General features: G+C 41.5%; 1 long non-coding RNA gene across 1 annotated transcript; it reads left to right on the forward strand.

The window, feature by feature from the left end:
* The first annotated feature begins 798 nt into the window (after positions 1-798).
* LOC138915648 (uncharacterized) lies at positions 799-5,408 on the forward strand. The gene is made up of 3 exons (XR_011421744.1): positions 799-1,221; positions 1,324-1,457; positions 3,078-5,408. It is a non-coding gene; the product is annotated as an uncharacterized lncRNA (long non-coding RNA).
* Positions 5,409-14,256: the final 8,848 nt, after the last annotated feature.

Below are 14,256 nucleotides of genomic sequence, written 5' to 3' on the forward strand. Positions count from 1 at the left end.
AGGGACAGGGAGGGAGGGAGAGAGTGAGCGAGCAAGCTAGCCTTCTGGTGTCTCTTCCTATAAGGACTCTGCTCCCGTAGGATCAGGGCCCCACCCTGTGAAGTCACTTAACCTTAATTACTTCCTTTGAGGCCCCATCTCCAAACACAGGCACACTGGGGGTTAAGGCTTCAATATATGATTTTAGGGAGGAGCTAATTCAATCCATAGTATCTCCCTATGGGTAAATATTATCACTTTCATTTCAGAGTTCGGGAAATTGGGTCTGAGAGAGTTTTAATGATTTTCCTGAGGTCCCAAAGTAACTAAATGCCCAAACCAAGATTCAAATTAAACTCCACCAAAGCCCAAGCTCCTTCTAATGCATCATTCTGCATCACAGAAATTATACGTTTGTTTGCAGAATGAGTCTTGCATCAGTCAACTACTGTTGCATGATACGCAACCACAAAAATCTCAGAGACAGGCATTTATTTCACTCCTGTATCTGCGCATCAGCTGGGGACCAGCTGAACCAGGCTGGATAGGACTGGGCGCCTCTAAGCTGCAAGCTGGGTCTGGGTTTTCTCCATGAGTCTCTCATCATCCTTGGACCCATGGGCTCCTCAGGGTACCATCCTCTCATGCTGAAGGCAGAGCACACCCAACTGCGCAAGCACATTTCCACGGCTGCTTGCAATGGGGCGGCTTCTATTCTGTGGCCAAAGGAAGTCACATGACTGATACCAGTGTAAGCAGTAAGGAGTAAATATATTTTAATGTATTCTTATCAACCCCAAGCCCTTAGGCAGATGCACTGAAGTGGAAAGAATGCTAGACTGAGAATCAGGAGTCCCGAGTTCTGGTTCCAGATCTGCTATTAATGACTTGTGTGACCTTGGCCACATTCCTAATTCTTCTGGATCTCTAAGACCTGGTCAGCCTTTGCCTTTAGAAGCTATGGCTTGAAAAAACAAATCAGTGCCTCTCAAACTTCTAGTGTGCTGTGAATGTAGCTTAGTCTTTACTTATTCCAAGCAAAATACATACACAGCACTAGAGCCCCTTCAAAACCACGGGGCTGATGTTCATGACTCTGTTAATGATCAAACTGCAGCATCGTGCAGCTGGTCCTGCCGGTCACGGGAAGGCTCGGGAAGAAACGAAGCCATGGGGACACCACGGATGCCGTGCCCTGCTGCTCGCGGGGCCCTAGTGCAGACTGTGCCTCTACCCAGACAGGTGAGCTTTAATTTGGGTGATTTATGACAATGCCTCTGAGTGCACGGGTAAACATGCCACGGTTTATTTTGCAGAATTAATGAAGTCTGATTAATCTCCCAGCCCCCAGCAGATTCTGTTCTGAGAAATGGAGCGAGACTGCCAGGCTTTTGTGTGAATTACGGAGGGAAGATTCATGGCATGGGAATCATCTGGAATCCTCGCGACCTGATCTGTTTAATCCCGTGGATCCTTGGGTAGGTTCTTTGTCATTAGACTGGATGACTACTGACTAGGGAGAGACCCTTCCAACAATGCAGTGTGTGACACAATAACGGCAACCAAAGTCCATTGAGCTGTTACCGCGTGTCAGGTGCTCTCCGTGGTCTTTCACATGCACCATCTCAATAACTGGAAAGAACACGCTTTTTCGACTGGGATGGATATCAGTTCAAATTCTAGTCTCACAGTTTACAAGCTGTGTGACCTTGGATGTGTAGAGTGGGCACAGTGGGGTTCCTCTCCATATATCCCACCCCTTAACGTCTCTGCCTACCCGAGTGAACAGTGAACAGTACCAGCACCCTGACCTCTCACATTCTGGTAAGAGAGATAGATGTGGAAACAACAAACTATATTGAAAATAAAACCCACGGGAGCCTCTATGCTGCAGACTGAAAAACTCAATGTATCTGTATCACTGGGGTTAAATCCCTCTTAAAAAGAATTGGAGGTTATAAAGACTCGCCAAAAGATTTGGGGGTACTGTTCTTGAAATACGTAAATGAGGTGGAAGAGATTATGATATAGTGGAAAGAGCATCGTGATAGCAATCAGGAGACCTGAAGTCGCGTCCTGATTCTGCCGACCACAAAATGTGCAATTTGGGGCAAAGTCACTAAACTCTTTGAGTCTCAGTTTCCTCACCTGTAAAGTGGGGAATGAGTTGTCTGTGCTGCCTATCGCACAGACTTCTTGCAGACATCCTAGGAGATAAAAGCTGTCAAGGGTTAGTAAGTTCTTTTTACAGATGGAAGAACCGAGGACAGGAATGTAAGAGGTGGAACAGAGGAGACGTGGGTCTTCTAGCTCTTCTCCAACTTCATCTTGTACCACTACTTCCCCCACTCACTCTGCTCCAGCCACACTGGCATTTGGTCCTTTCCTTGAAAAACCAAGCTCATTCCCACCTCAGGGCCCTTGCCCTTGCTGTGTCCTCGTCCTAGAATGCTCTTCCCCTATACATTCATATTCTTCAAGAAGCAGTTGGCCCTTTCTCGTTCATTCCAGTCTCAGCTCTGACTTCACTTTCTCAGAGACGCCGCCTGTGGACACCCATCAAAGGCTCCCAGGCTCCCTTTAGCACATCGTCCTGTTGTATCTTCACATAGCACTTATCACTTCCTGAGGTTATCTTATTTATTTCTTGGCTTCTTAATTCTCTCCTACCACTCTTTCTCCTTGAGAAGAGAGACCCTACATGTCCCATTTTGTGCTACATCTCCAGGGCTAAGGAAAGGATTTGGCACATGGCAGACACACAATAAATAGTTTTCTTTTAATGAATGAATTAGTATGTATAGATTTAACTTATTATTTTTAATAGCTTTATAATAGGCCATATGGATGTACTGTAATTCACTCAACCAGGCCTTTAGAGATGAGTACTCTATTTGCTTTCTTTCTTTGTTTTCTACTTTTACTTATTTTCGTTTAAAGAGTTTTTTGCTATAACAAACAAATGAGTCTAATTTGTGTGTACTTAGTTTTTATCCATAGAGCACATCCCTAGCAGTGGGATTGCTAGATCAAAGGGCATGTGCATTTAAAAATTGTGACATGTACTGACAAATTTCCCTATAAAACGTTTGCATCAGGTCACGCTCCCATCAGCTGTGTATGATGACACCAGAGTGGAGTTCCCCCTAAGTCACTGCCAAGAACACATTCCTCTGAGAAGATGTTGCTGCTCTGCCACGTGCTCTCCAGAGTGCTCTAACTTCACTCGTTACCCGAGGAGGGGCTGTGTGTACTGCAGCTCTGCTCTTCTTCTCGGCCATCTGTACGCCTTAGATATGCTTTCTGCCTCTTTGTTTGGGTTGCATTCTCCAGCTTGCTATGGCAAAAGAAGAGACTTTTTGAATACATGGTAGTGTCTGTAGAGTTTAGATTATCGTCCAGCAAATATTCACTCCCTTCCTCCATCCCCATAAGAGGAAAGGACTGTCTCCACTCCCTGACTTTGGCCTTGACCATGTGATTAGCTTTGGCCAATGGGATGCTAGCAGATGTGCTCTGAGCAGAAGCTTGAAATATGCTTGCCTGGTTAGGCTTACTCACTAGTGCTCCTGTCTTTTGCCATGAGAATAACATGCCTTAGGAAGCTCCTACACCAAGGAGGAGGGGAAACATATGGAGCATACCCAGACTCAACTTGCACTTGGAGCCAAACCTGAAGGACCTCAGCCTAGATCAACTGAACTCCAGCTGTCTTGTAGATGTGCAAGCTTATTGTCATGTGACACCAAGATTTTTGTTCTTATTTGTTACACAGCAAAAACCGACTGATACAAAGTCCGAATTGAAAACAGAGCTCCCATCTTGCAGCACCTTACACTTCCTATGTCAAATATTAAACACCTCCTCGGGCAGTGATGGCAAGGGAATATCTAAACTACTCACATTCACTTTGTGTTGGTTCATTGGTCCTTGAAGAAATTATAGGGCTAAATGAGTCCTAGGTGAGGTGAGAAAGCAAACACTACGGCTGGAATAGCATGAGCAAAGGTGTAGAAGAAGGAACGTACAAGACCTATTCTAGGGCTAGTGAACGGAGAGAGTGTAGACCACTCTTTGAAGAGTATGGGAGGAGGCAAATACTCAAAGAGTATTTGAATTACAAAATAAGGAATTGAGGAAGTTAGATTTAGCTTTTATTCTTTAGAGCTATTGGCTCCAGCAAAGAAATATAAGCTAGAGGGAACCCTGGATGCTAATTGTATGTTAATTACAGACTGTAAGTCTCTGACATTCAGAGGCCAAGTGCATAATGCAGACAGGTAAGGGCCTAAGATTAGGCTGGCTGTGCCCAGTAGAAAAGGCTGGCAGGCAACTTCATTCATAATTTTATTGTTTTCACTTAGAACATCATTATTAATTAAGTTGTGTTTAACATAGTGCCAGCCTACATCTTTGCTCCTTGAGTATGGGGTGAATGTGTTGCTGTCTTCACAGAAAACACACATCAACTGTAATACTCAGAGGTCATTCTGAATGTGGCCACATACTTATCACTTTTTAGTAGAATGCAATTTTAAACAATTATTTTGCCACTAGTTTTTGGTGTTTAATCAAATCAGTTATGCTAACATCTACTCATTAATTTTAAAAGACTTAGAATCATGAGAAGTCATATAGATAGGAATTTGAATTCCACATCCACCACTTAACGGGTTGTGTGATGTTGAGCAAATTACTTTCCCTTGATGAGACTCAGTTTGATCATCTGAAAAACAGAGTGAATAAAATCCATCGCATAAAGTTGCTGTAATGCTTAAATGGGTTGATGCATATAGAGCACATAGCATTGTCCTTGGCCCAAGGTAGGGCTCAATAAATGCTATCTACTATCATTCAGTTAGAAATGTACTGAGAAACAAGAGGCCACTGTGAGGCAGATACTGTGCTAAGCACAGTGGAGGAAACAGGATCCTTGCCCTAAAAAATCTAAAAGAGCAGGAACAAGCAAGCCAAGATTGGTAAAGCAAAGTGAGAGGTGAAATGAGGGATATACCCTCAGTGTCGTGGACTCCTGCCTTACTGTCTGCTTATTGCAGTGGGACTTCCATAAGTAGCAGTTAAGCTCCAATCACATAGCCACCCCTTTGGCTGCAATGCCCACCAGAGTGACTGATCCAAGGAGGGGCGCCTGACCCTAACTCTTGTTTTTTTGTTGATAGTCACTCTAACAGGTGAAAGGTGATATCTAATGTGGCTTGGATTTGCATGTCCCTGATGATTAGTGATATTGAGTACCTTTTCATGTACTTGTTGGCCACTTGTATGTATTTAAAAAATTCTCTATTCAGTTCCTCTGCCCATTTTTAAGTTGGATTGTTTGGTTTTTTTGCTATGGAGCTGTATGAATTTTTTATATATTTTGGATATAGCCCCTTATCCAATATATGATTTGCAAATATTTTCTCCCATTCTGTAGTTTGCCATTTCATTTTGTTGATTCTTTCTTTTGTTGTGCAGTCTTTTGTTGTTAGTTTGATGTAGTCCCACTTATTAATTTTCTGCTTTCATTGTTTGTGCTTTTGCTGTAATATCCAAAAACTGGTTGCCAAGATTGATGTCAAGCAGCTTTTTCTCTATGTTTTCTTCTAGCAGTTTTATGGTTTCAGTTCTTATGTTTAAGTCTTTAATCCATTTCCATTTTGAGTTAATTTTATGCACTGTGAGTTGTGTAAGATAGAGGTCCAAGTTCATTCTTCTGCATGTGGTCATCCAGTTTTCCTAACACCATTTATTGAAGAGATTGTCTTTCACCGTTGAGTCTTCTTGGCTCTGTTGTCAAATACTAGTTGACTGTATATGCTTGGGTTTATTTCTGGGCTTTTGATTCTGTTCCATTGGTCTATGTGTCTATTTTTATGCCAGTACCATGCTGTTTTCATTACTATAGCTTTGTAGGATAGTTTGACATCAGGAAGTGTTTATCGCCTCTGTTCTTCTCTCTCAGGATTGTTTTGACTATTCTGGGTGTTTTGTAGTTTCATACACATTTTAGGATTTTTTTTTTCTAATTCTGTGAAAAATGCCATTGGAATCTTGAAAGGGATTACATTGAATCTAGATGGGAATTTTAGCACATTAATTCTTTTGCTCCATGAACATGGAATATCTTTCCATTTGTGTCTTCAATTTCTTTCATCCTAGTTGCATAGTTTTCAGTGTACAGACCTTTCACTTCTTTGGTTAAATTTATTTCTAAGTATTTTATTGTTTTTGTTGTTATTGTGAATGACATTGTTTTCTTTATTTCTTTTTCAGATGTTTTGTTGTTAGTGTATAGAAATGCAACTGGTTTCTGTATGTTGATATTGTATCTTGCAACTTTACTGAATTTGCTGATTAGTTCTAAGTCTTTCGGTGGCAACTTTAGGATTTTCTACGCGTAAGATTGTATCATCTGCAAACTAAGACAGTTTTAAGTCTTCCTTTCTAATTTGGATGTCTTTAATTTCTTTCTCTTGCTTGATTGCTCTGGCTAAGACTTCCAGTACTATATTGAATAGGAGTGGTGAGAGTGGGCACCCTTGTCTTGCTCCTGATCTTAGAGGAAGTACTTTCAGGCTTTTATGATTTCATGTATTATGATGTTAGCTGTGAACTTGTCATCTATGGCCTTTATTATGTTGAGGTATGTTTCTTCTATACCCAGTTTGTTGAGTGTTTTTATCATGAAGGGATGTTGTCGTTTGTCAAGTTCTTTTTCTGCATCTATCAAGATGATCACATGATTTTTATCCTTCATTCTGTTAATGTGGTGTATCACACGTATGGATTTGAGTGTATTGAACCATCCTTGCATCTCAAAGTTAAATCCCACTTGATAATAGTATATGATCCTTTTAATGTACTGTTGAATTTGGTTTGCCAATATTTTGTTGAGAAGTTTTGCATCTATTATTCATCAGGGAGGTTAGTCTATAGTTTTCTTTTCTTGTAGTGTCCATATCTGGCTTTGGTATCAGGGTAAAATGAGTTTGGGAGTGTTTTCTCCTACCTAATTTTTGGGAAGAGTTAGAGGGGAATTGGCATTAACTCTTCTTTAAATGTTTGGTAGAATTCACCAGTGAAACCATCTGGTCCTGGGCATTTCCTTGTTGGGAGGTTTTTGATTACCAGTTCGATTTCCTTACTCAGTATTGGTCTGTTCAGGTTTTCTATTTCTTCATGATTCAGTATTGGTAGGTTGTATGTTTCTAGAAATGTATCTATTTCTTCCATGTTATCCAATTTGTTGATGTATAATTATTCATAGTAGTCTATGCTCCTTTGTATTTTTATGGTATCAGTTGTAATGGCTCCTCTTTCATTTCTCATTTTATTTATTTGAGTCTTCTCTTTTTTCTTAGTTAGTCCAGCTAAAAGTTTGTCAACTTCATTTATCTTTTCTAAAAGCCAACTCTTTGTTAATCTTTTCTATCATTTCTCTGGTCTCTGTTTTATTTATTTTTGCTCTTATCATGATTTCCTTCCTTCTGCTAACTTTGGGCTTAATTTTTTCTTCTTTTCCAGTTCCTTGAGGTATAAAGTTAGGTCATTTATTTGATATCTTTCTTTTTTCTAAATATAGGCATTTATTGCTATAAACATCCCTCTTAGAACTGCTTTTCAGCATCCCATTGGTTTTGATATGTTGAGTTTCCATTTTCATTTGTTTCAAGATTTTTTTTGATTTCCCTTTTGATTTCTTCTTTGACCCATCGGTTGTTCAGGAATGTATTAAATTTTCCAACTTTCCTCCTGTTCTTGGTTTCTAGTTTTATATCATTGTGTTTGGAAAAGATACTTGGTATGATTTCAATTTTATTAAATTAGTTAAGGCTTGTTTTGTGACCAATCATTTGATCCATGCTAGATAATGTTCTGTGTGCATGTGTATTTTGCTGCTGTTGGATGGAATGTTCTGTATATGTCTACTAGGTCCCTTTGTTCTAAAATGTGATTCAAGTCCAATATTTCTGTGTCGATTTTTCTGTCTGGATGATCCATCCATTGCTGAACGTGGGATATTGAAGTCCCCTACTATTATTGTATTGTTGTCTATTTCTCCCTTCAGCTCTGCTAGTATTTGCTTAATATCTTTAGGTGCTCTGATGTTGGGTGCATATATATTTATGATTGGTATATCTTCTTGCTGAATTGACTCCTTTATCATTATATAATGACCTTCTCTGTCTCCTGTCACTATTTTGGCTTAAAGTATTTTGTCTGATGGATGTATAGCTTCCCCTGCTCTCTTTTCATTTCCATTTACATGGAATATCTTTTCCCATCTCTTGTCTTTGAGCCTATGTGTGTCCTTAAAGCTGAAGTGAGTCTCTTATAGGCAGCATATGGTTGGGTCTTGTTTCTAATCCATCCAACTACTGTATGTCTTTTGTTTGGAGAATTCAATTCATTTACATTTAGAGTAATTATTGATAAGTAAGGATTACTGACACCACATTATTAATTGTTTTCTGGCTGTTTTGTAGTTCCCTTCTTCCTTTCTTCCTCCGTTGCTGCCTTCTTTTGTGAGTTAATGATTTTCCGCACCAGTCTGCTTGATTCCCTTCTCTTTATCTTTTGTGATTCTGCTGTAGGTTTTTCCTTCGTGGTTACCATGAGGCTTACATAAAACACCTTATAGATAAAACAATCTATTTTACACTGATAGCAATTTAACTTTGACCGCATACAAAAACCCTACCCTTACAGGGCATTTTTGTAAATATACTCAAATGCTTTACATTCCCTACAGAGGACTGTTTCCAGCAGATGCAAGCACTCGGCTGTATCTGCTAAAGGAACTGTTTACTTAATTTGAGAGACCAAGAGAGAATTAGGTGGCTGAGGATTTGAAGGCAGGGCTGCCAAGAATTCCATTTTGCTGCAGATGGAAAGTAGCCCCTTTTTGATGGATGGTTCTTCCTTTTTTTTACACAAGAGATGAAGTGCTTTTCAGCACAGGGCCTATGTGTTTTCCAATTTTGCACCTAAACACCTAGCACAGTGCATGGATAAAGTAAGATATTTAATTTTATGTTAGTAAGGTATTTTTATTTAATGTTTACTAATGAATATTGCCCAAGTTGGTTTGTGCATACCTTCATCATTGTATTCATGTTGTAAAGCAAGAGTTCTCCATCCTAACTCCATGTTAGAATCTTCCAGGGGGCTTTTTAAAATACCAGTGCTCAGATCTGCATTCCTAGACATTCTGACTTAGTTGGTCTAGGGCAGAGCTTGCACACGGTTATGGTTAGCAGCTCCCAGGTGATTGTGAGTGGCCAGGGGTGGGCTGTACTGGTGAAGAGGAAGATATAGGGTTAGGATGAGTCAGCAGAACTGGATTCTGGTCCATATTCTGTCACCAACTTGCTGTGTGACTTGAGGCAATTTACTCTGTTGACTTGAGTCTTAGCTGTCTCGTCTGTAAAATGTGATCATTGGATAGTCAGTTCTAATCTTTCTAGTTCAGGAGTCCATTAAGAATACTGATCCTCTCTCTGGGACAGTATACCTATGAAGATTTACACACAATTTGCATATGGTTTCAAGGAATTCATGAACTCTCTTGACTTGGTTAGGATTCTGTTGATCACAAGTGGCATATACCAAAAGACAATGCAATGGTTCATGGTTCATGGTCCTCAAAAGCTTTGGAGAAGATAAAACTTTAGGCATGGCTGGATCCAGGAGTCCAAAGAATGCCATCGGGAGCCTGTCTCTTTCTATCTCTTTGCACTGTTGAGTTGTTGGCTTTCTTTTCAGGAAGGATCTCCCCAGGTGATGGCAAATATGCCCATCAGCAAAGCAGGCTGACATTCCACCAGTTGAGCAGCCCTAACATAAAGAGCACAGCTCTTTCTCATGGTTCTGTTAAAAGTCCACCCGGACAGTGGGATAGATGCTGGATTGGCCACATGCCTGTCACTGTAACATGGGGTGGGTGGACCCCACCCGAACCATGTGAAGAGTGGAACAGGGGTGGTTTTCCAAAGGAAACTTAGGGTATCATTACCGTGAGATGGGGCAATGGATACAGGGAAGGCAAAGACTACAGATATCCATCTCACATTTGAAGGCTGCATATCTATGGAGCCCCTAGAGGTTCATGGCTGCAGATTGAGAACTTCTACTCTCATGAGCCCTGAGGCTCATTTTTTTTATGGCAATAATGAAGCTTAAGGAGGCTTGGGAACTTGCAAAAAACCCATGCAGGAAATAGCAGAGCTTGGGATTTGAATCCTGGCCTCCAATTCCAAGTGCAGTGCTGTTCCCGAGAAAATACTGCCAGGTGTCTTGCCTTATATATTTTTTTTGTTTTAAGAGATTTGCCCCATGGAATACTCGTTAACTTGAATGAATGGTTCCTTCTCGATCATTTAGGTGGATTGTTTTCCTAGTGTCAATGGTCTTGTACCCCATCATCTTACGAAACAGGGTAGTTTTTACTTGTTTAAAGTGAACCCTTTTATTTAAGAAAATAATACATCCAGTGATTTTTACCTACCTCCTGGGTCTATACTTGTCTAGTTCATATTATCTCCTGTTATCCAGGAATTGAGCCTCAGCCTGGGGGACGTGTCTGTGATCAATGAGTGTGACATTATAGCTATGTCCAGAAAACCCTGGTGATTAGTAGGAGAGGGGGTTGTTAAGTTTGGCATGCTGGAGCATCTCAGATTCCTCAAGTGCTAAGACCAAGAGAAATGACCTATCTTTTTAAAGAGAGTGTAATTTCAAAGGCAGTGGTCCAGCCCGAGAAACAGGACATGATTTTTATTTGAACTACCGAGTCATTTAGCTATTTAATCCAAGACATCTAATGGCGATCTAATGGATAAATAAAAAGATTCACTGCTTAAGGTGCCAAAGATTTATTGCTTAGCTTCTACAGATATTCGGAGGATTCTGAAGAATGAACAAAACATGCCTTCTTAACGTGCAGAAATTTTATTGAAGGGAGGGGATCAAGTGAATGATCTGGAAAAAAATGCGTCAACTAACTTTATTCGGTTATAATCCATGGTAAAGTGCATGGCAGATAACAGTGATGAATTCTCTAAATAGGTTCTCTTGGTACAATTCCAATACCCTTTTGTTTTTGAACTCTTCAAAGTTTTGGCCATTTATAGTCCATGCTATTTCTCTAACACCTAGTCCACATTGTCTTCACCCAAGGACCTGAGTTCAAGTCCCAGCTCTGGCACTTGGTAGGCTGAGTCAATTGACTGCTGTTAACATCTTGTAACATTTCCTTCTAGTCTTTGCCTTATGCATTTTTAATCATTGAGCTATTATTGCATAATTTTGCATCCTGCCTTTCTCACCTAAATTAAGCTCTTCATTTCCTCATGTTACTGAAAATTCTTCTTTATGCTTATTTTAAATGATTGCATGTTGTACCTTTGCATGGACAGATCGTGATTTTCATGTCCCTTCGTCTGCTGTCAGAGGAGTTTCAAACGGGTAGTGACATGATTAGATTTACGCTGGTAGCTGTCTGGAGGCTGACTAGGGAGGGGTGAGGTTTAGGGGGGACCAGGATGACTGAGAAGTACTTTTATTAAATGATGCCCATAGGTGGGGTCAGAGCGGGTTGCTGAAGAGGACCCTAGAGGTATTTTAGTCCGACTCCCCCCTTTGTGGTTGAAGAATCAGAGACTCAGACAGGTGAAATGACTTCACCAGGGTCTCCCAGCCTCACCTGGGGCTCCCTAACTTTCAGCCCAGTGTGCCTTCTATTCCAGTCCAACCTCCAACCCCAGCCACATGGTGCCTGAATGTCAGCTAAGACCCACTCCTGGGGGAATGTTTCATTGGCAAATAGAGACCTAGTCTTGAAATACATTTGGCAGTTAATTTTTTTTACAAATTGTCAGTGTACTTAGTGATTACTGGCTGCTGGCTGAAAATAATTTCCTGCCTATCCAAACAAAGCAAATTAAGGAGAACAAATGATGTAACCCTGTTAAAAAAAAAAAGCCATTGAAATGTTCCCCAAAGAGAGGAAGCTATTATTATCCCAGACTTATAAATGGGAAGATGAGAATAGGGAGGCTGGGCAACTTGTCCAAAGTAATCAGCCCAAATTAGAAGTCAGAATTCCTGATGGCCACCCAAGGGCAAGGACTCTGCTGGCAGTTTGGCTTTGCCAGCTATGGGCAGGGCCAAGTTAAACAGGACATAAATAGGGATAAAATTCCCATGCTTTCTCCTGCTCTGTGACCCCCTGACCAGGAAGCTCTTGCCAAGGTTCTTGCTGCTGCATCAGCCTCCTGACCCCCATGCAGTCAGTAAGATGAAGCAGAAACAATTGGGAGTGGACAACTCTCCCGCTGCTTCCTGGCCCTGCCCCACTGGGCAAGTGGCTTCACCCCTCAGACCTCAGATGTCCCATCTGGAAAGGGGGATGAGAGCTAATTGCCTCCCCAGCTTAGTGATCCAGAAAGGAAAGTGAGACGTACCTTTCCAAAAGGCGTTTGCCAGGTCTCCTCTGGCAAGTGGTAGAGCGCCAGTTCAAAAGAGGGTAGGCAAAGGGGAAATTTACAGCAAGAACTTGGTGTGGGCAGTCTACTGACCACCTTTTCCTGTAAGGATAGGGTAACAGTAAAAATAATAAGAATACTTGCTGACAACCCCTAGACAGGAGCTCAAGCCTTGTATGACAACTCATTAAATCCTTGCAAACTATGAGATGCCTCATTTTACTAACCTTGTTTGATACTGGGCCAAACCAAGCCCTGAGACCAGGATGCTGTCGGGCAGAACCAAAAGGCCCTTCTCTCTGACTCCAGATCCCAGACTCCAGGCCCCCACACTCTCTGCCTTCTGGATTTGAAAGGAGAGAAGGGCATTTGTAAAGCACCTATGTCCTGGCATTGTGACAATTCTTTGAAGGAGGTGTAATTATCTCGGATCGGCAGCTGAGAAAAGCAAGACTGCCTCTACAAGAGAAAAGGATTTGTCCCATCCTAGGAGTTTGGATTCAAAAGAGCATGTGTGTTAGGTTTCTCTCCCTGTGGTTTGGGTCCAAACTGAGTCAGCGGGCAAGTGTGTCTATGACTGGAAGGAAAGCAGCTTGATGCTGGCTGGCTTATGCTGAAGTCCTACAAACTGAGGATGGTGTCATCTCAGGCCTTGAGGGTATCCATAGGAATAAATAGATAGAGGGACATTTACAGTCCCTCTGTGGATTAGGCCCTGAGCCAATCAGTCACGTTTGTCATCTCCTTTAAGACTCTCAGTTACTCTGTGGGATGGTATTATTTCCATTTTGCAAATGAGGAAATCAAGGCTCAGAGAGGTTAAGTGACATGTCCTGGGTCACTGAGCTGGTAAATGGTAGAGACAGAGTTATCAGATTCTGATAAATATCAGATTCTGGATTTAGGACACTTCCTATCACTCCTTGGTGCTTTCATTTGGAATGGCACCAAAAGCCTTCTAGGTCCCTGGTGGAGGGACCAGAGACCCTCTGGTTTTGCTCTCAACCAATCCCTGGTCGAGAGCAAAACCAACTACACTAAAGCTTTGTGTCCCACTGAATTACAGACCATCAGAGCTGGAAGAGCTGTTCAAGACCAGGAAATTCAGTGGTTCTTGACTTTTTAGGGGTTCCAAAATTCTTTGATACTTTTCTCTGAAAAATGCACATAGCACAGACACACAAAGTCTGGGGAAAAAAATTGCCTGTTCTTCCATTTTCCTGTGTCTTCACATCAAATGTGAATTTAGCATCATGAGAGGATGTCACAGCCTGTGTATTTCCCACTAGATGATGAGCTCCTGTATTAGTCGTGGTTCTCGAGAGAAACAGAACCAATAGGGTGTGTGTGTGTGTGTGTGTGTGTGTGTGTAGAGAGAGAGAGAGACAAGACAGAGAAAAAGAGAGAGAGAGTTATTTTAAGGAATTGGGTCACATGATTGTGGAGGCCAGCAAGTCCAAAATCTGTAGGACAGGCTGGTAGGCTGGAGTCCCAGGGAAGAGTGGATGTTGTGGCTTGAGTCCAAAGGCAGTCTGAAGGCAGAATTTTCTTTCCTTCCGGGGATCTTAGTCTTTTCTCCTAAAGCCTTCAACTGATTTTGACAAGGTCCATCCATATTATGGAGGGTCATCTGCTTTACTCAAAGTCTATGAATTTAAATGTTAGTCACATCTAAAAAGTACCTTCACAACAACATCTGGACTGATGTTTGGTCAAACACGGGGGTGCCATGGCCTAGCCAAGTTGACACTCAAAATTGGCCATCACAGCTCCTCAAGCAGAGCCTGGG

Source organism: Equus caballus, chromosome 9 (assembly GCF_041296265.1).
Source record: "Equus caballus isolate H_3958 breed thoroughbred chromosome 9, TB-T2T, whole genome shotgun sequence".
In the NCBI taxonomy this organism is placed as follows: Eukaryota; Metazoa; Chordata; class Mammalia; order Perissodactyla; family Equidae; genus Equus; species Equus caballus.